The 22795-nt window shown below is 40.3% G+C and overlaps 1 long non-coding RNA gene and 1 gene segment (V, D, J or C); both read right to left on the bottom strand.

Annotated features, from left to right (window-relative positions):
• LOC126084627 (T-cell receptor alpha chain C region-like) overlaps positions 1–22795 on the bottom strand; it is a 682839-nt gene that overhangs the window by 465999 nt on the left and 194045 nt on the right.
• The window catches only part of LOC126084645 (uncharacterized), a 178443-nt gene that overhangs the window by 25564 nt on the left and 130084 nt on the right, over positions 1–22795 (bottom strand). The window contains exon 3 of one of the 2 annotated variants that reach the window (XR_007519043.1): positions 10366–10482. The exons of the other annotated variant lie outside the window; for it this stretch is intronic. This is a non-coding gene — a long non-coding RNA (uncharacterized LOC126084645). Of the gene's footprint in view, positions 1–10365; positions 10483–22795 lie in introns of those variants that run through there. 2 annotated transcript variants of the gene reach the window in all.

Genomic DNA, 22795 nt, shown 5'->3' with positions numbered 1-22795 from the left:
TCCAGGCAGCTTCGCTGCAGAGTTCTACCAAACTTTCAGAGAAGAGTTAACACCACTAATGCTAAATGTATTTCAGAGCATAGAAAAGGATGGAATACTACCAAACATATTCTTTGAAGCCACCATATCCCTGATACCAAAACCAGGTAAAGACACCACAAGAAAAGAAAATTATAGACTTATATCCCTCATGAATGTAGATGCAAAAATCCTCAGCAAAATTCTACCAGTAGACTTCAACAACATATGAAAAAAATAATTCACCATGACCAAGTGGGATTCATACCAGGTATGCAGGGATGGTTCAACATTAGAAAAACAATTAATGTAATCCACCACATAAATAAAACAAAAGACAAGAATCACATGATTTTATCAATTGATGCAGAAAAGGCATTTGACAAAGTCTAACACTCATTCATGATAAAAACTCTCAGTAAAATAGGAATAGAAGGAAAATTCATCAACATAATAAAGGGCATTTATACAAAGCTGACAGCCAACATTACCCTAAATAGAGAGAGCCTGAAAGCATTCCCACGGAGATTGGGAAGCAGACAAGGATGCCCTTTATCACTACTCTTATTCAGCATTGTGTAGGAAGTCCTAGCCAGAGCAATTAGGCTAGATAAAGAAATAAAGTGCATCCAGATTGGCAAGGAAGAAGTAAAAATATCTCTACTTGCAGATGACATGATCTTATACACAGAAAACCCTAAGGAATCGTGCAGAAAACTACTGAAACTAATAGAAGAGTTCAGCAGAGTATCGGGATTCAAGATAAACATACAAAAATCAGTTGGATTCCTCTACACCAACAAAAAGAACATCAAAGAGAAAATCACCAAATCAATGCCATTTACAGTAGCCCCCAAGAAGATAAAATACTTAGGAAGAAATCTTACCAGAGATGTAAAAGACTTATACAAAGAAAACTACAGTATACTTCTGCAAGAAACCAAAAGAGACTTACAGAAGTGGAAGAACATACCTTGTTCGTGGATAGGAAGAATTAACATTATAAAAATGTCTATTCTACCAAAAGCGATCTATACATTTAGTGCAATTCTGATCCAAATCCCAGAGACATTCTTCAATGAGATGGAGAAACAAATCACCAACTTCATATGGAAGGGAAAGAGGGCCCGGATAAATAAGGCATTACTGAAAAAGAAGAACAAAGTGGGAGGCCTTACTTTATCTGCTTTTAGAACCTATGATACGACCACAGTAGTCAAAACAGCCTGGTACTGGTACAACAACAGAAACATGGACCAATGGAACAGAATTGAGAATCCAGACATAAATCCATCCACATATGAGCAGTTGATATTTGACAAAGGTCCCAAAAGAGTTAAATCGGGAAAAGACAGTGTCTTTAACAAATGGTGCTGGCATAACTGGGTATCCATCTGCAAAAAAATGAAACAAGACACATACCTCACTCCATGCACAAAAACTAACTCAAAATGGATCAAGGATCTAAATATAAAATCTAAAACGATAAAGATCATGGAAGAAAAAATAGGGACAACGTCAGGAGCCCTAATACATGGCATAAACAGTATTCAAAACATTATAAGGAATGTAGATGAAAAACTAGATAACTGGGAGCTCCTAAAACTCAAACACCTTTGTTCATCCAAAGACTTCACCAAAAGAGTAAAAAGACTACCTACAGACTGGGAAAAAGTTTTTAGCTATGACTTTTCTGATCAGCGCCTGATTCCTAAAATCTACACGATACTGGAAAACCTCACCTGCAAAAAGACAAATAACCCAATTAAAAAATGGGCAAGAGATATGAATAGACACTTCACTAAAGAAGACATTCAGGTAGCTAACAGATATATGAGGAAATGTTCATGATCATTAGCTTTTAGAGAAACGCAGATCAATACTACAATGAGATTTCATCTCACTCCAATGAGGCTGGCTGGCATTAATCCAAAAAACACAAAATAATACATGTTGGAGAGGCTGTGGAGAGATTGGAACACTTCTACACTGCTGGTGGGAATGTCAAATGGTACAACCACTTTGGAAATCGATTTGGCACTTCCTTAAAAAGCTCGAAATAGAACTACCATACAATCCAGCAATCCTACTCCTTGAAATATATCCTAGAGAAATAAGAGTCTTGACACGAACAGATGTATGCACACCCATGTTTATTGCAGCACTGTTTACAATAGGAAAAAGATGGAAGCAACCAAGGTGCCCATCAACGGACGAATGGATAAATAAATTATGGTATATTCACACAATGGAATACTACACATGGATAAAGAACAGTGAGAAATCTGTGAAACATTTCAGAACATGGAGGAGCCTGGAAGGCATTATGCTGAGTGAAATTAGTCAGTTACAAAAGGTCAGATATTGTATAAGACCACTGTTATGAGAACTTGAGAAATAGTTTAAACTGAGAAGAAAATATTCTTTTGTGGCTACGGGAGTGGGGAGGGAGGGATGGTGGGAGGGGGTATTCATTAATTAGATAGTAGATAAGAATTACTTTAGGTGAAGGGAAAGGCAGCACACAATACAGGGGAGGTCAGCACAATTGGACTAAACCAAAAGCAAAGTTTCCTGAATAAACTGAATGCTTCGAAGGTCAGCGTAGCAGGGGCAGGGGTCTGGGGACCATGGTTTCAGGGGACATCTAAGTCAATTAGCATAATAAAATCTATGAAGAAAACATTCTGCATCCCACTTTGAAGAGTGGCATCTGGGGTCTTAAATGCTAGCAAGCAGCCATCTAAGTTGCATCAATTGGTCTCAAGCCACCTGGATCAAAGGAGAATGAAGAACACCAAGGACACAAGGCGATTATGAGCCCAAGAGACAGAAAGGGCCACATGAACCAGAGACTACATCATCCCGAGGCCAGAAGAACTAGATGGTGCCCGGCTACAACCGATGACTGCCCTGACAGGGAACATAACAGAGAACCCCTGAAGGAGCAGGAGAGCAGTGGGATGCAGACCCCAAATTCTCATAAGACCAGACTTAATGGTCTGACTGAGACTGGAGGGACCCCAGTGGTCATGGCCCCCAGACCTTCTGTTGACCTAGGACGGGAACCATTCCCAAAACCAAGTCTTCAGACATGGATTGGACTGGACAATGGGTTGGAGAGGGATGCTGGTGAGGAGTGAGCTTCTTGGATCAGGTGGACACTTGAGACTGTGTTGGCATCTCCTGCCTGGAGGGGAGATGAGAGGGTGGAGAGGATTAGAAGCTGGTGAAATAGACACGAAAAGAGAGAGTGGAGGGAGAGAGCGGGAGAGAGTAATTGGGAGTGTGTAGCAAGGTGTATATGGGTTTTTCTGTGACAGAATGACTTGATTTGTAAACTTTCACTTAGAGCACAATAAAAATTATAAAAAAAAATCACAGTAGCTCACAACAAAATTTTATTTGTTTTTCATGGTATTAAGCTGTGCATCAGCTCCCGTTCTCATGCTCTCAGGCTCTCTTCCTGGCTAAAAGTGGAATGCAATTCTGTCTTTTTATTCTGGACTGTGGGTCTGCTTCACATAATGGAATAAAAGCTGAAAGAACAACCAGCATCTGGTACATATAGGGCAGAAACAAAATGGATAGAAACAAACCGCGGGAATAGATTTAGTTTCTGCTTTGGTGTGGCATACTTCCTGAGCACTCACATTCCATTGGTCAAAGGTAGACACATGGCCAAATCCAAAATCAATGAGGTGGGAAAGTATCTATAGGAAGTATAATCTGGCTGAAAGTTAGCACCATCACCCATCTGTCAGTTTGTTGTACTGTGCTGGCTTGTGTGTTGCTGAGATACCAGAAGCTATGCCACCAACATTTCAAATCCAGCAAGGTCACTCATGGTGTACAGGTTTCAGCTGAGCTTCCAGACTAAGACAGACTAAGACAGACTAGGAAGAAAGGCCTGGTGAACTACTTTTGAAAATTAGTCAATGTAAACCCTACGGGTCACAACAGAACAAAGTCTGATATAATGATGAAGGATGAGCCCCCTAGGTTGAAAAACGAAACCAAACGAAACCTGTTCCCATCAAGTCGATTCTGACTCATAGCGACCCTATAGGACAGAGTAGAACTGCTGCATAGGGTTTCAAACTGCCAGCCTTTTGGTTAGCAGCCATAGCTCTTAACCACCACAACACCAGGGTTCCATTATGTTGGAAGGCACTCAAAAGACACGGTGGCTGCAGCAGTGGAATCTAACATACCAACAATTGTGAAGATGAAGCAGGACCAGGCAACAAGTAATTCTGTTGTGTTCTCTCTTGTACCTCTAATCACAGAGCCCTAGCACAGAAAGTATGCTATTTCTGAACATTTAGGCTCTGTTTTCCTTTCTAGGCCTTGATTTCCACCCCAACTTTTGTTTCTATCACTGAGCTTTTCCTCAGAATTCTTTCTAGCCTAGCCCCATCAGCCATTCTGTGGCAATATGGGGTAGAAATCAATCCCTTTCTAATTCTCGGACTGAGATCTCCCAGAAAAGAGCCTATTGCTATTGAAAGTGACAATGGCGGAGAGAAGAGCCATGAGTAGCTGTTAGAGACTGAGGTTTTAATAAAAGGAGGCTCACATGGGTATAGGAGATATTGCCAAGAAAATTGCCAGTGTCCCACTTCAGGTATACGCGATCTCATGCACTGATAAAATATATTAAGAAAACATTCTGCATCCCACTTTGGAGAGTGGCATCTGGGGTCTTAAACACTAGTAAGCAGCCATCTCAGATGCATCAATTGGTCTGAACTCACCTGGAGCAAAGGAGAATGAAGAACACCAAAGAAACAAGGTAATTATGAGCCCAAGAGGCAGAAAGGTCCACATAAGCCTCAGACTACATTAGCCTGAGATCAGAAGAACTAGATGGTGCCCAGCTACAACCAGTTACTGACTTGACAGGGAACACAGCAGACAACCCCTGAGGGAACAGGAGAGCAGTGGGATGCAGACTCCAAATTCTCATAAAAAGACTGGACTTAATGGTCTGGCTGAGACTAGAAGGACCCCAGAGGTCATGGTCCCCAGACTTTCTGTTAGCCCAAGACAGGAACCATTCCCAAAGCCAGCTCTTCAGACAAGGATTGGACTGGACTATGGGATAGATAATGACACTGGTGAAGAACGAGTTTTTTTTGATCAAGTTGACACATGAGACTATATTAGCATCTCCTGTCTGAAGTGGAGATGAGAGGGTAGAGGGGTCAGAAGCTGGCCGAATGGATACAAAAAGAGAAAGTGGAGGGAAGGAGTGTGCTGTCTCATTTGTGGGAGAACAATTAGGAGTATATAGCAAGGTGTTTATAACTTTTTGTATGAGAGTCCGACTTGATTTGTAAACTTTCACTTAAAGCACAATAAAAATAAAAAAAAAATAAAGCTAGACATAGAACTACCATACGGTATAGCAATCCTAAACCTTGGAACATATCCTGAAGAAATAAGAGCCTTTACACAAACAGGTATATGCACACCCACGTTCATTGCAGCACTATATACAATACCAAAAAGATGGAAGCAACCAATGTGCCCACCAACGGATGAATGGATAAGGAAATTATGCTATATTCACACAGTGGAGTGTTACACATTTATAAACAATAAAGATGAATCCATGAAACATTTCATAACATGGAGGAATCTGGAAGGCATTATGGTAAGTGAAATTAGTTGCAAAAGGACAAATATTGGATGAGACCACTATTACAAGAACTCAAGATATAGCTTAAACACAGAAGAAAATATTCCTTGATGGTTACGGGAGTGGGGAGGTATGGAGGGGGTATTCATTAATTAGAGAGTAGACCAGAATTATTTTAGGTGAAGAGAAAGACAACACACAATACAGGAGAGGTCAGCACAACCGAACTATACCAAAAGCAAAGAAGTTTCCTGAATAAACTGAACACTTCCAAGTCCAGAGTAGCAGGAATGGGGGTCTGGGGGCCATGGTTTCAGGGAACACCTAGGTTAACTGACGTAATAAAATCTATTAAGAAAACATTCTGCATCCCACTTTGGTGAATGGCACCTGGGGTCTTAAACGCTAGCTAGCAAGTGGCTATCTCAGAAGCATCAATTGGTCTAAACCCACCTGCAGCAAAGGACACCAAAGACACAAAGTAATTATGAGCCCAAGAGACAGAAACGGCCACAGAAATCCAAAACTATATCAGCCTGAGACCAGAAGAACTAGATGGTGCTTGGCTACCACCGATGACTGCCTTTACAGGGAACACAACAGAGAATTCCTGATGGAGCAGGTGAGCAGTGGGATGCAGACCTCAAATTCTTTTTAAAAGACCAGACTTAATGGTCTGAGTGAGACTAGAAGGACCTGGAGGTCATGGTCCCCAGACTTTCTGTTAACCCAAGACTAGAACCGTTCCCAAAGCCAACTCTTCAGACAGGGATTGCACTGGACTATAGGACAGAAAATGATAATGGTGAAAAGTGAGTTTCTTGGCTCAAGTAGGCACATGAGACTATGTGGGCAGCTCTTGTCCAGAGGGGAGATGAGAAGGCAGAGGGGGATGGAAGTTGGCTGAATGAACACGGGGAATACAGGGTAGAGAGGAGTGTGCTGTCTCTAGTGGGAGAACAACTAGGAGTATATAGCAAGGTTTGTATAAGATTTTGTATGAGAGGCTGACTTGAACTGTAAACTTTCACTTAAAGCATAATAAAAATTAAAAAAAAAAAAAGATCTCATGTACTGAATAATAGGACAATCCTAATCACCTCTCTTGCCAATTCGCTTAAATATCGTTTTCAGAACCGTAGAAGAAAAGATTGTGTGACCCACCCCAGTTAATAAGCAGGGCTGCGTCAGGCAGAAGAGAAACCATTTTCCATTTGATCGGTACAAGAAGTAGCTGAAAAGAAGGTGACATTTATAGCCCCACAGAGGAGTGTGGAACAGAGCTAGGGCAATGAATCACTCAAAGGTTAGAGAATGTTGGGCCAGGTTTTCTTTGATGGAGTCTGCGGCCCCAGTATTAAACAGACGTCAGGGAGTGTATCTATCTGTGTGATGGCATATGTAAATAGGTAATGTTTTTAGTGGTTTCAAAGTGTTTTTCCCTATTTGCTCTCTTGCTCTCTGTCTCTGTGTCTCTCTCTCTCTCACTGTCCTTCTTCCATTCTGTCCCTCTTTTACTCCCAATATGTAAACGCCCCCCCCCCCCAAAAAACCCCACCCTCTGCCATTGAGTCAATACCGATTCATAGAGACCCTATAGGACAGAGTTTCCTAGGAGCGGCTGGTAGGTTTGAACTGCTGACCTTTTGGTTAGCAGTCGTAGCTCTTAACCACTACTCTGCCAGGGTTTCCCCAATATATAACAGGGGAGAAAATATGTCAGTCATGTCACAAATTAAAAATACTCTATTACATTTTATAGCTAGGAAGACCCAGAACTCAATTTACTCTCCATAACGTACTAGACGTGTGATCTTGAGAAAAATTCCTTATCATTTCTGGGTTTCCATTTTCTTACGTAGGAAAACTTATTAAATTTTTACACTGTGCTAGAATATAAGCTAAACACTTGAAAATAATTTTTTTCATTTTGACATCAGGAGAACTTCTGAAAGGATTATTATTATTACTCCCAGTAAACAGATGACAAAACTGAGGTTTAATAAATGTTTACCAACGTGGCTTGCCATAATTCAGTTAATGATAAAGCTTAGAGTGGGATACATGTCTACCTGATGCATAAACCTACCCTCTTAAATGGCTTATCCTACTGCTTTACTTAACAGGGATTATTTCAAATTTCCATGTTATTATCATCATTACAAAACATACTATATGCATATAATCTTGTACAATAAAAAAATACCTCACAGCAAATACACAACATAAAAAGAAGTGGAAGACAGACTGCTGGTGAGATTGGTGCCCTCTTACTCCTGGATAAGGAAGCATCAAGGAAATCTAATCCACATTTAGTTGAATTCTCATCCAAGCTCACGCATGGCCAGAAGGATAGAATCAGATATGAAAGAATTGATCAAGTTATAGATTTTACCTTGTAGCTACACTGTCACCACAAGGATCTCCAGACGAACCAAACTAAGCAAAGCTATATATCACCTCTTTTCTGTTCAGCAAGAGACCTGGTGGCGCAGTGATTAAACACTCACCTGGTAACCAAAAGGTCTGTGATTCCAGCTGCTTAGAGGGAGCAAGGTGGCAGTCTGCTTCTGTAAAGATGACAGCCTTGGAAACCCTATGTGGCAGGTCTACTGTGTTCTGTTGGGTTGCTATGACTCAGAATCGTCTCTCCAGCAACAGAATTCTGTTCAGAAAGGAGCCCTGGGGGCTCTATGGTTAAGGTTGCAACTGCTAACAGAAAGGTCATTAAACTCACCAGCCCTTCTGCAGGAGAAAAGACCTGACGGTCGGCTCTTGTAAAGATTACAGCTTAGGAAACCTTATGGGGCAGTTCTACCCTGTCATATAGGGTTGTTATGAGTTGGAATTCACTCAAGGCCACATAACATTCTGTTCAGAAGGTCTCTGGGTGGCACAAATGGTTAGTGCTGGTCTATTAAACTAAAGGTTAGAGATTGGAACCCACTCAGTGATATCATGGAAGAAAGGCTCTTCTTCTGTAAAAATTGTTGTTTGTGTTAGTTGCTGTCAAGTTGATTCTGACTCACGGCGATCCCATGCATATAGAGTAGAACTGCTCCAGGGTTGAACTGTTTTCAAGGCTGTGACCTTTCAAGGGGCCTCTGGGTGGTTTCCAGATGCCAATGTTTGGCTAGTAGTTGAGTGCTTAACCGTTGGTGCCACCCAGGGACTCCATAGAAATTAAGACCAAGAAAACCCTATGGAGCACTTCTACTCTGTAACACATGAGGTCTTCACGAATCGTAATTGACTCCACAGCAAGGGATTTTATTCTGTTCAGAAATGTGTTCAGCATTGCCTGAGGAAGTCAACAGCCAGATTAAGCCACGCGGTATGAGATTTCCAGAGGCTTCCTCATGCATTCTGAAAAGCATATTGAATTTCCACATCCTCTAACTGAAAAAGAATACAGCTTCATAAAATCATTTCATGAGGGACAAGTTCTAACCATTTAACTACAAGCATAACGCATATAAATAAACCATATTTTCAAGCTTTCATGGTCTGTGAGGGGTAATGAGACCTGTCTCTGGGTCAGTGATGAAGAAATGTGAGGTAAGAATTGAAGGAATTGACAGCTTTTTAAAAGTGTGTAAAAAAAAAAAAATTTTTTTTTTTCATGCCTAGTCAATGGCTTCTGTTGGATGGTTTGATGGTTCAAGGTGTGGGGCTTGCAGTTGGGTAGTTTGAGCATGAACCCAATTTTCCAGAGTCACTAAGTTAGTGACTCCGAACATATTACTTAACCTCTCATAGCCCGTTTTACCATCTAAAATAGGAATTATGATAACAGCTATCTTAAAGAGCTATTGGGAGGATTCAATAAGGTCGTTAGGGACCGTTGAGTGGGTTCCTACTCGTAACGACCCTATGCACAAGAGAACAAAACACTGCCCGGTCCTGGGCCATCTTCACAATCACTATTATGCTTGACCCCATTGTTAAAGCCACTGTGCCAATCCATCTTGTTCAGGGTCTTGCTCTTTTTTTGCTGACCTTCTACTTTACTAAGTATGATGTCCTTTTCCAGGAACCAGTCCCTGCTGAAACATGTAGAAAGTATGTGAGATGAAAGCTTGCTATTCTTGCTTCTAAGGAACATTCTGGCTGTTTTAAATAAGGTAATGCATGTAAAAAGGGTGGTATCATAAAAGCTTAATAAAATTTAGTAATTGTTATTATTGCTAATTTTCCTTCTTTTTTCCTCCTCCTCCCTCTCCTCACCCCTCTTCCTCTCCTCTTCTCCTCCTATTTTTATTTCTTCAAATGGTGATTTAGCAGAAGTCGAAGGTTGGATAGAGTGGTCAAGACTCTTGGAAATGTCTTGTATGTTTTTTTCCCTCTGAAAATATAGGGAAAGCAGGATACCTTCATTCCAGGATCTGGTGGGGCAAAAAATCATCTGAGATTGTGCTTTAGCTAAACCAACAACCTCTTGCTGAAAGTAAAAAGGAGAAAGGTTAGACTCTTTGCACCCTAAAGTTCAGGGAACTTTCCTAACTCATTTGTGCAACTTGCCAAGTATCAGTCTTGCTTTAAGCTCAACTTACCTTATTTACTTTAAAGCACACCCTTGCATACTGCTGTGTGTAAATGGAAGCAAGTGTGTGGGCCTCCCAATCAGAGACTCCAAAACAAGGCTTGGCTTGGAGCCAGCTGCAGGTTTGGGTACAGGCTGCAGGTGCCTGCAGAGCACTGTGTACTTGCTGCGCAGAAGTAGGTGGCTGAGTCTCCAGGCTGGGAGGCCGCAATATGCAGAGAGAGCTGTTTGGCACTTTTATTGAGGAAGACTGTGAATCTTTCCTTTCTCTCCACACCTGATTGTGTAGCTATCAGGAGTGCAGGGCCTTTAGCAGCAGATTTTTTGTACCATACGAAGTAATAGAACAGATTATTAGTGTAATCACAGTTCAAAATAGAAATTTTTCCTTCCTGGATCTTCAGAGATGGCGGATTTTGCTTAACCTCCTGGTCATCCTTCTCCTTTGGTTGACTATTCACCCCTGATTGGAAAGAAAGTAACAGATTTAAAATTTTATTCTTAAAGTCCCCACAGGAAACCTTCATGAGCCAAAAAACAAAACACTGTCAATTATCTCATCTCCCAGCCTTGTAGTGTATCTTAGAGTTTTTCTACTATATTCAAATTGCCCATCCACAACTCACAGTCTGACTGAAGCCACAGAATCAACAATAATTCTCCCAGGAGCGTGTCCATTCTTCCTGTGAAGACTCAGACTGTCTTCTGTCCTTCCCCAGGCAATAGTAAATCTGGCCCCAACTTCCTACACTTCATTCATTTCCTTCCACAGGCCTTTCTACTTCACACATGAATAGCTTTGTGTGTGTGTGTGTGTGTGTGTGTGTGTATGAAAGTTATTTTTCTTTATGAAAGGGAGCACTGCCCCCTTTGGTACATGTGTAGAACATTTCTGAAAATGTAAACCCTAAGAATCAGCTTGTAATCCCTTCCCCATTCAAAAAAAAAAAAAAAAAAGAAAAGTTAAAACAAGAGACCGTAAGAGAAAGAAAGATTTTCAGAGACCAATTATTTAAATCCATATTTTTGCAATAGTAGAAAATGATAACTGAGAATATAGAGAAAATATTAGGTCAATCGTGTCCATTGTCATACATAGGCAAATACTTTGTTTTCAAATACTAAGAATTGATGTCTATTGGGGACACATAAAGACATGTATCTATTTAATACAGTCATGAGAAATTTCAAACACAGGGAAAGTTTGGTAGCTTTGCCTTTAATGTAATCGTATTCTGATACGGTCTTCAGATGTGTCCAAATTTTCCCTGGTTAAGTAAATGGCACATGATAATTAAATAAGAAGTAAATTTTGAGTGCTTAAAAATACAAATCCACACAACAAAATTCAACCTTTGTGTTAGATCACCCTCTGAGCAAGATTATCTCTTGGAATTCAGAGGAGATTACTTCATGTGTTCTGTAGTATCACATGAGAAAAAAACAACATGATCCTGTAAATCTATAAACAACATAACCTTAAAAGTTACCAGAAGATCCCCAAAAGACAGCATATTTGTTTGCCTTTACTCTAAACCTATATGTGCTGTATTTCTCCACAGTTCAACCTGATAGAAGAAGAAGAATCTATTACGCTTTTAATACTAAATCAGTAGGGCAACTAGCAATTGCAACTGAATATAAATTGTAACAGAACCATGATAATAAGTTTGAGCAAAGGCATAGATAACACAAAATGAATTAATACTGATACATGTATTACTAAAGGAAGTAATGTTTTGTAATTTCAATTGAATAATAATGAAACTAATTTTCTGGGAGTCAAAATGCCTCAATTAAAATTCTATTAAGTCCACACTAATGGTCCACTTCAGGAGAAACTTATCAGTTGTCCATGTTCCATGTCATACTTTAAACTCATTTATTTTAGACTTTCTAGTGATGGAATTTTCACTGATCCTGTTACATATTTATATATTCAATCAGCATTTATTTAGTTGCTCTGAGGTTTATCCGGTACTGTGCTTGAGTTAGGGTTTCAAACATGCTGATGGAACAACCTTCATTCTTAAATACTCAGTAGTCTAAAGAGAAAGACAAACGAGTAAGTACGTACTTACAACATGGCTTGGTGTGTGAGAGGTTTTAATGAGGGAAACCTAAAGGTGATCAATTAGTTCTGTGGAGAAGGGCAGCAGTATGGGGTCAGGAAAGGTCTCACAAAGGTGGAGCTCCTTTGATTGCTTTTAAGAGGTGAGATTGACTAGGTGGTTATGGTGGGAAGGGCTCTCCAGGCAAAGGTATCAGCAATTTCAAAAGCACACAGGCAAGTTATAGCCAGGAGTGCTAAGGCAAGTTACGTGTTTTTTTATAGTGGAGTTTAGTGCCTACGCATAGAATATTTATGAGTTGATGCTAGGAAGGGCACACCCATTTCATGCAATTTGTGAGGACCCATGTAGGAGAGACTAAGAAGGCTGACTTTCCAGGTGCTGGGAGGCTATCGGACTATAACACACACACACAAACACACACATGCATGCACAGATCCAAGCATACATTATTTAGGTAAAATTAAATACATAACGCACAAACTTCAGCACAGACACAAGCAGAATCGTGAAATGTGGGTGACACTGTCACCATCCATACACGAAATGGATCTGGTTGAAGGATGGAATGAAACAAGCTTTTTTCGGCAAGCTATGTGGGTGATTGTGGCTTATTGACAGCTTACAGTTTTAGCTTTGTGATACTTTGAAAAGCAGAAGAAATCTCCTGATCCTCATCCATAGACAGATATCCTGGTTTCATGACAATATTCCTGCAATGTCCGCTCCCCTTGCAGTTCTTGTCACTGGGTAATACATGGCTGAGTCTTTCTCAGCTAGCCCTTTCTTCAGACAGAAGGGTGTTTCATCCTGGTCCAGGTCAGCTGTGAAACCCCTTTGCTGTCTTCTGAGGTGTGTCGCAGGAGAAATTGAAGGCCTTGGACAGCATACTAGACTTAATAGGAAAGAACAGGGACCCCATAGTGTTGATAATTGAGAAGTTGCACCTCACCTGCCTCAGAGGAAGAGACCTTGTGCTTGGGATGACTGACTGCCTGGATTCTGCTCCTCTTGTGATTTCAATGCTGGAACAGGGAGAGACCCTCATACTGAAGAACACGTGTCGGTAAAGAGACTCTAAATCACATCATAGAACAATTACAATGCAATAGAACTGGATTTTTTTTTTTTTTTTAAATGAGAGTGGTGATCATTACAAGAACTAATGATGTCTCAGTTGCCCAAAAGCAGGAGGTTCCTTTCTGGAGGTGGAAAGATTTCAAATGGTTTGAGCCTCCAGAAGAGCAGGCGATGAATTTATTAAATGCTTACTCTGTGCTACAGAGTCGCTCTGAGTCGGAATCAACCTGACAGCAGTGGTTTTGGTTTAGCTCTCTATCAGGGACCATCGTAAATAATGCAAACAGTGGATGTCACCACCCAAAGCATGCTATGGAAATTCTTGTTGGCACTCTCGTTCCTAGAGAAATCACTCCTGTTAAGAGCCAGGACCTCAGCCTTGTAGTTTTCTTGACAAGTCCATGCAGAAAACTGCAGGTGGGTGACACAGCTGTCTCTGGAAGGGAAGTTGGCTCAGATGGGAGAGAGGATGGGACAAGTTGTCAGAGCATATCCACACTCATATTTTCAGAGGCTGAACAGATCCAATAGATGTGTTTAAGGAAGCATTTCTTTCCTAATAGTCTCCATGCCACCAGAAATTGTCGGGTGCGGGAGTTTATTCCTTTGATATCTTTACTATACCAGAATTGGAACGGTATTTTAAAAAATACTCTGAATACTATGCTTCAAGTAATTCATTTACATGCCTTCCTGGTGAGAATTTTTTTTTTTCCTCAGTTTATGTATTTATTTATTTATTAACTTTTATTCAGCTTCAAGTGAACGTTCACAAATCAAGTCAGTCTGTCACATATAAGTTAATATATATCTTACTCCTTACTCCCACTTGCTCTCCCCCAATGAGTCAGCCCTTCCAATCTCTCCTTTCGTGAAGACTTTGGCAGCCTCCAACTCTCTCTATCCTCCCATTCCCCCTCCAGACAGGAGATGCCAACACAGTCTCAAGTGTCCACCTGATATAATTAGCTCACTCCTCATCAGCATCTCTCTCCCACCCACTGTCCAGTCCCTTTCATGTCTGGTGAATTGTCTTCGGGGATGGTTCCTGTCCTGTGCCAATAGAAGGTCTGGGGACCTTGACCGCCGGGATTCCTCTAGTCACATCCAGACCATTAAGTATGGTCTTTTTATGAGAATTCGGGGTCTGCATCCCACTGATCTCCTGCTCCCTCAGGGGTTCTCTATTGTGCTCCCTGTCAGGGCAGTCATCGATTGTGGCCGGGCACCAACTAGTTCTTCTGGTCTCAGAATAATGTAGGTCTCTGGTTCATGTGGCCCTTTCTGTCTCTTGGGCTCTTAGTTGTCGTGTGACCTTGGTGTTCTTCATTGTCGTTTGCTCCAGGTGGGTTGAGACCAATTGATGCATCTTAGATGGCCACTTGTTAGCTTTTAAGACCCCAGATGCCACCTTTCAAAGTGGGATGCAGAATGTTTTCATAATAGAATTATTTTGCCAATTGACTTAGAAGTCCCCTTAAACCATGGTTCCCAAACCCCCGCCCTTGCTCCGCTGACCTTTGAAGTATTCAGTTTATCCCGGAAACTTCTTTGCTTTTGGTCCAGTCCAGTCCAGTTGAGCTGACCTTCCATGTATTGAGTGTTGTCCTTCCCTTCACCTAAAGCAGTTCTTATCAGCTAATTAATCAGTAAAAAACCCTCTCCCTCCGTCCCTCCCTCCCCCGCCCCGTAACCACAAAAGTATGTGTTCTTCTCAGTTTATACTATTTCTCAAGATCTTATAATAGTGGTCTTATACAATATTTGTCCTTTTGCCTCTGACTGATTTCGCTCAGCATAATGCCTTCCAGGTTCCTCCATGTTATGAAATGTTTCAGAGATTCCTCACTGTTCTTTATCAATGCGTAGTATTCCATTGTGTGAATATACCACAATTTATTTACCCATTCATCAGTAGATGGACACCTTGGTTGCTTGCAGCTTTTTGCTATTGTAAACAGAGCTGCAATAAACATGGGTGTGCATATATCTGTTTGTGTGAAGGCTCTTGTTTCTCTAGGGTATATTCCAAGGAGTGGGATTTCTGGGTTGTATGGTAGTTCTATTTCTAACTGTTTAAGATAACGCCAGATAGATTTCCAAAGTGGTTGTACCATTTTACATTCCCACCAGCAGTGTAAGAGAGGTCCAATCTCTCCGCAGCCTCTCCAACATTTATTATTTTGTGTTTTTTGGATTAATGCCAGCCTTGTTGGAGTGGGATGGAATCTCATCATAGTTTTAATCTGCATTTCTCTAATGGCTAATGATCGGGAGCATTTTCTCATGTATCTGTTAGCTGCCTGAATATCTTCTTTAGTGAAGTGTGTGTTCATATCCTTTGCCCACTTCTTCTTTTTTTATTAAGTTTATTAAGCTTTAAGTGAACATTTACAAATCCAATCAGTCTGTCACATATGTTTACATACATCTTACTCCGTACTCTCACTTGCTCTCCCCCTATTGAGTCAGCCCTTTCAGTCTCTCCTTTCGTGACAATTTTGCCAGCTTCCCTCTCTCTCTATCCTTCCATCCCCCCTCCAGACAAGAGTTGCCATCACACTCTCAAGTGACCACCTGATATAATTAGCTCACTCTTCATCAGCATCTCTCTCCCACCCGCTGACCAGTCCCTTTCATGTCTGATGAGTTGTCTTCGGGGATGGTTCCCGTCCTGTGCCAATAGAAGGTCTGGGGACCGTGGCTGCCGGGATTCCTCTAGTCTCAGTCAGACCATTAAGTATGGTCTTTTTATAAGAATTTGGGGTCCGCATCCCACCGATCTCCCGCTCCCCCAGGAGTTCTCTATTGTGCTCCCTGTCAGGGCAGTCATCGATTGTGGCCGGGCACCAACTAGTTCTTCTGGTCTCAGGATGATGTAGGTCTCTGTTTCATGTGGCCCTTTCTGTCTCTTGGGCTCTTAGTTGTCGTGTGACCTTGGTGTTCTTCATTTTCCTTTGCTCCAGGTGGGTTGAGACCAATTGATGTATCTTAGATGGCCGCTGGTTAGCATTTAAGACCCCAGACGCCACTTTTCAAAGTGGGGTGCAGAATGTTTTCATACTAGAATTATTTTGCCAGTTGACTTAGAAGTCCCCTCAAACCATGTTCCCCAGACCCCCGCCCTTGCTCCGCTGACCTTTGAAGCATTCATTTTATCCCGGAAACTTCTTTACTTTTTTTTTTTTTCACTTTTTCAGCAACCTTCTTTTTTTTTTTTAATTAATTTTTATTAAGCTTCAAGTGAACATTTACAATTCCAATCAGTCTGTCACATGTAGGTTTACATACATCATGCTCCCTTCTCCCACTTGCTCTCCCCCTATTGAGTCAGCCCTTTCAGTCTCTTGTTTCGTGCCAGTTTTGCCATCTTCCCTCTCTCTCTATCTTCTCATCCCCCCTCCAGTCAAGAGTTGCCAACACACTCTCCAGTGTCCACCGAATTTAATCGGCTCACTCTTCATCAGCATCTCTCTCCCCGCCGCTGACCAGTCCTTTTCATGCCTGATGAGTTGTCTTCGGGGATGGTTCCTGTCCTGTGCCATCAGAAGTTCTGGGGAGCATTGTCTCTGGGATTCCTCTAGTCGCATTCATATCATTAGGTATGGTCTTTTTATGAGAATTTGGGGTCTGTATCCCATTGGCCTCCTGCTCCCTCAGGAGTTGTCTGTTGTGCTCCCTAGCAGGGCAGACATCGATTGTGGCCGGGCACCAACTAGTTCTTCTGGTCTCAGGATAATGTAGGTCTCTGGTTCATGTGGCCCTTTCTCTCTCTTGGGTCCTTAGTTGTCGTGTGGCCTTGGTGTTCTTCCTTTGCCTTTGCTCCAGGTGGGTTGAGACCAATTGATGTATCTTAGATGGCCGCTTGTTGGCATTTACGACCCCAGACGCCATATTTCAAAGTGGGATGCAGAATGTTTTCATAATAGAATTATTTTGCCCGTTGACTTAGAAGTCTCCTCAAACCCTGTTCCCCAGACCCCAGCCCCTGCTCTGCTGACCTTTGAAGTTTTCATTTTATCCCGGAAACCTCTTTGCTTTTAGTCCCGTCCAATTAGGCTAACCTTCCTTGTATTGTGTGTTGTCTTTCCCTTCACCCAAAGCAGTTCTTATCTACTGATTGATCAATAAAAAACCCTCTCCCTCCCTCCCTCCCTCCCCCCTTTGTAACCACAAAAGTATGTGTTCTTCTCCGTTTTTTCTATTTCTCAAGATCTTATAATAATGGTCTTATACAATATTTGTCCTTTTGCCTCTGACTCATTTCGCTCAGCATAATGTCTTCCAGATTCCTCCATGTTATGAAATGTTTCAGAGATTCGTCACTGTTCTTTATCGATGCATAGTATTCCATTCTGTGAATATACCACAATTTATTTACCCATTCATCCGTTGACGGACATCTTGGTTGCTTCCAGCTTTTTTGCTATTGTAAACAGAGCTGCAATAAACATGGGTGTGCATATGTCTGTTTGTGTGAAGGCTCTCATATCTCTAGGGTATATTCCGAGGAGTGGGATTTCTGGGTTGTATGGTAGTTCTATTTCTAACTGTTTAAGATAACGCCAGATAGATTTCCAAAGTGGTTGTACCATTTTACAATCCCACCAGCAGTGTATGAGAGTTCCAATCTCTCCGCAGCCTCTCCAACATTTATTATTTTGTGTTTTTTGGATTAATGCCAGTCTAGTTGGTGTGAAATGGAATCTCATCATTTTTAGTTGGTGTGAGATGGAATCTCGTCATAGTTTTAATTTGCATTTCTCTAATGGCTAATAATCGGGAGCATTTTCTCATGTATCTGTTGGCTGCCTGAATATCTTCTTTAGTGAAATGTGTGTTCATATCCTTTGCCCACTTCTTGATTGGGTCGCTTGTCTTTTTGTGGTTGAGTTTTGACAGAATCATGTAGATTTTAGAGATCAGGCGCTGGTCGGAGATGTCATAGCTGAATATTCTTTCCCAGTCTGTAGGTGGTCTTTTTACTCTTTTGGTGAAGTCTTTAGATGAGCATAGGTGTTTGATTTTTAGGAGCTCCCAGTTACCTGGTTTCTCTTCATCATTTTTGGTAATGTTTTGTATTCTGTTTATGCCCTGTATTAGGGCTCCTAGGGTTGTCCCTATTTTTTCTTCCATGATCTTTATCGTTTTAGTCTTTATGTTTAGGTCTTTGATCCACTTGGAGTTAGTTTTTGTGCATGGTGTGAGGTATGGGTCCTGTTTCATTCTTTTGCAAATGGATATCCAGTTATGCCAGCACCATTTGTTAAAAAGACTATCTCTTCCCCAATTAACTGACACTGGGCCTTTGGCAAATATCAGCTGCTCATACATGGATGGATTTCTATCTGGGTTCTCAATTCTGTTCCATTGGTCTATGTGCCTGTTGTTGTACCAGTACCAGGCTGTTTTGACTACTGTGGCTGTATAATAGGTTCTGAAATCAGGTAGAGTGAGGCCTCCCACTTTCTTCTTCTTTTTCAGTAATGCTTTGCTTATCCGGGGGTTCTTTCCCTTCCATATGAAATTAGTGGTTTGTTTCTCTATCCCCTTAAAATATGACAGTGGTATTTGGATTGGAAGTGCGTTATGTGTATAGATGGCTTTTGGTAGAATAGACATTTTTACTATGTTAAGTCTTCCTATCCATGAGCAGGGTATGTTCTTCCACTTAAGTATGTCCTTTTGAATTTCTTGTAGCAGAGTTTTATAGTTTTCTTTGTATAGGTCTTTTACATCCTTGGTAAGATTTATTCCTAAGTATTTTATCTTCTTGGGGGCTACTGTGAATGGTATTGATTTGGTTATTTCCTCTTCGGTGATCTTTTTGTTGATGTAGAGGAATCCAAGTGATTTTTGTAGGTTTATTTTTTAACCTGAGACTCTGCCAAAATCTTCTATTAGTTTCAGTAGTTTTCTGGAGGATTCCTTAGGGTTTTCTGTGTATACGATCATGTCATCTGCAAATAGTGATAGCTTTACTTCCTCCTTGCCAATCTGGATACGCTTTATTTCTTTGTCTAGCCTAATTGCCCTGGCTAGGACTTCAAGTACGATGTTGAATAAGAGTGGTGATAAAGGGCATCCTTGTCTGGTTCCCGTTCTCAGGGGAAATGCTTTCAGGTTCTCTCCATTTAGAGTGATATTGGCTGTTGGCTTTGCATAGATGCTCTTTATTATGTTGAGGAATTTTCCTTCAATTCCTATTTTGGTTTAAGAGTTTTTATCATAAAAGGGTGTTGAACTTTGTCAAATGCCTTTTCTGCATCTATTGATAAGATCGTGTGGTTTTTATCTTTTGTTTTATTTATGTGATGGATTACACTAATGGTTTTTCTGATATTAAACCAGCCTTGCATACCTGGTATAAATCCCACTTGATCAGGGTGAATTATTTTTTTGATGTGTTGTTGGATTCTGTTGGCTAGAATTTTGTTGAGGATTTTTGCATCTATATTCATGAGGGATATAGGTCTAAAATTTTCTTTTTTTGTAATGTCTTTACCTGGTTTTGGTATCAGGGAGATGGTAGCTTCATAGAATGAGTTGGGTAGTATTCCGTCTTGTTCTATGCTTTGAAATACCTTCAGTAGTAGTGGTGTTAAGTCTTCTCTGAAGGTTTGGTAGAATTCTGCAGTGAAGCTGTCCGGGCCAGGACTTTTTTTTGTTGGAAGTTTTTTGATTACCGTTTCAATCTCTTTTTTTGCTATGGGTCTATTTAGTTGTTCTACTTCTGAATGTGTTAGTTTAGGTAGGTAGTATTTTTCTAAGAATTCATCCATTTCCTCTAGGTTTTCAAATTTGTTAGAGTACAATTTTACGTAGTAATCTGAAATGATTCTTTTAATTTCATTTGGCTCTGTTGTGATGTGGTCCTTCTCGTTTCTTATTCGGGTTATTTGTTTCCTTTCCTGTTTTTCGTTAGTCAGTCTAGCCAATGGTTTATCAATTTTGTTAATTTTTTCAAAGAACCAGCTTTTGGCTTTGTTAATTCTTTCAATTGTTTTTCTGTTCTCTAATTCATTTAGTTCAGCTCTAATTTTTATTATTTGTTTTCTTCCGGTGCCTGATGGGTTCTTTTGTTGCTCACTTTCTATTTGTTCACGTTGTCGGGACAGTTCTCTGATTTTGGCTCTTTCTTCTTTTTCTATGTGTGCATTTATCGATATAAATTGGCCTCTGAGCACTGCTTTTGCTGTGTCCCAGAGGTTTTGATAGGAAGTATTTTCATTCTCGTTGCTTTCTATGAATTTCCTTATTCCCTCCTAGATGTCTTCTATAACCCAGTCTTTTTTCAGGAGGGTATTGTTCATTTTCCAAGTATTTGATTTCTTTTCCCTAGTTTTTCTGTTATTGATTTCTAGTTTCATTGCCTTGTGGTCTGAGAAGATGCTTTGTAATATTTCGATGTTTTGGACTCTGCAAAGATTTGTTTTATGACCTAATATGTGGTCTATTCTAGAGAATGTTCCATGTGCACTAGAAAAAAAAGTATATTTTGCAGTAGTTGGGTGGAGAGTTCTGGTATATAAGTCAATGAGGTCAAGTTGGTTGATTGTTGTAAGTAGGTCTTCCGTGTCTCTATTGAGCTTCTTACTGGATGTCCTGTCCTTCTCCGAAAGTGGTGTGTTGAAGTCTCCTACTATCAATGTGGAGGTGTCTATCTCACTTTTCAGTTCTGTTAAAATTTGATTTATGTATCTTGCAGCCCTGTCATTGGGTGCATCAATATTTAATATGGTTATGTCTTCCTGACCAATTGTCCCTTTTATCATTATATAGTGTCCTTCTTTATCCTTTGTGGTGGATTTAAGTCTAAAGTCTATTTTGTCGGAAATTAATATTGCTACTCCTCTTCTTTTTTGCTTATTGTTTGCTTGATATATTTTTTTCCATCCTTTGAGTTTTAGTTTGTTTGTGTCTCTAAGTCTAAGTTGTGTCTCTTGTAGGCAGCATATAGATGGATCGTGTTTCTTTATCCAGTCCGAGACTCTCTGTCTCTTTATTGGTGCATTTAGTCCATTTACATTCAGCATAATTATAGATAAATAAGTTTTTAGTGCTGTCATTTTGATACCTTTTCATGTGTGTTGTTGGCAATTTCATTTTTCCACATACTTTTTTGTGCTGAGACGTTTTTCTTAGTAGATTGTGAGATCCTCATTTTCATAATGTTTAACTTTATATTAGTTGAGTCGTTACGTTTTTCTTGGCTTTTTTCTTGAGTTATGGAATTGATATTCCTTTTTGTGGTTACCTTATTATTTACCCCTACTTCTGTAAGTAAAAACCTAACTTGTATCGTTCTATATTGCCTTGTATCACTCTCCATCTGGCGGTTCAGTGCCTCCTATGTTAGTCCCTCTTTTTGATTATTGTGATCTTTTACCTATTGATTTCCATGATTCCCTGTTATGTGTATTATTTTATTTATTTATTTATTTTTTAGAATTAATCTTAATTTGTTTGTTTTTGTGCTTTCCCTATTTGAGTTGATATCAGGACGTTCTGTTTTGTGACCTTGTATTGTGCTGGTACCTGATATTATTGGTCATCTGACCAAACAATCTCCTTTAGCATTTCTTGTAGCCTTGGTTTGGTTTTTGCAAATTCTCTAAACTTGTGTTTATCTGTAAATATCTTAATTTCTCCTTCATATTTCAGAGAGAGTTTTGCTGGATATATGATCCTTGGTTGGCAGTTTTTCTCCTTCAGTGCTCTGTATACGTCGTCCCATTCCCTTCTTGCCTGCACGGTTTCTGCTGAGTAGTCTGAACTTATTCTTATTGATTCTCCCTTGAAGGAGACCTTTCTTTTCTCCCTGGCTGCTTTTAAAATTTTCTCTTTATCTTTGGTTTTGGCAAGTTTGATGATAATATGTCTTGGTGTTTTTCTTTTTGGATCAATCTTAAATGGGGTTCGATGAGCATCTTGGATAGCTATCCTTTCGTCTTTCATGATGTCAGGGAATTTTTGTGTCAGGCGTTCTTCAACTATTTTCTCTGTGTTTTCTGTCCCCCCTCCCTGTTCTGGAACTCCAATCACTCGCAAGTTATCCTTCCTGATAGAGTCCCACATGATTCTTAGGGTTTCTTCATTTTTTTTAATTCTTTTATCTGATTTTTTTTCAGCTATGTTGGTGTTAATTCCCTGGTCCTCCAGATGTCCCAGTCTATATTCTAATTGCTCGAGTCTGCTCCTCTGACTTCCTACTGTGTTGTCTAATTCTGTAATTTTATTGTTAATCTTTTGGATTTCTACCTGCTGTCTCTCTATGGATTCTTGCAACTTATTAATTTTTCCACTATGTTCTTGAATAATCTTTTTGAGTTCTTCAACAGTTTTATCAGTGTGTTCGTTGGCTTTTTCTGCAGTTAGCCTAATTTCATTTGTGATGTCTTTAAGCATTCTGTAAATTAGTTTTTTATATTCTGTATC

Source organism: Elephas maximus, chromosome 10 (assembly GCF_024166365.1).
Source record: "Elephas maximus indicus isolate mEleMax1 chromosome 10, mEleMax1 primary haplotype, whole genome shotgun sequence".
NCBI classification, from domain to species: Eukaryota; Metazoa; Chordata; class Mammalia; order Proboscidea; family Elephantidae; genus Elephas; species Elephas maximus.
The sequence above is the reverse complement of the archived record's forward strand: the minus strand, read 5'-3'. Positions and strand labels throughout refer to the sequence as shown.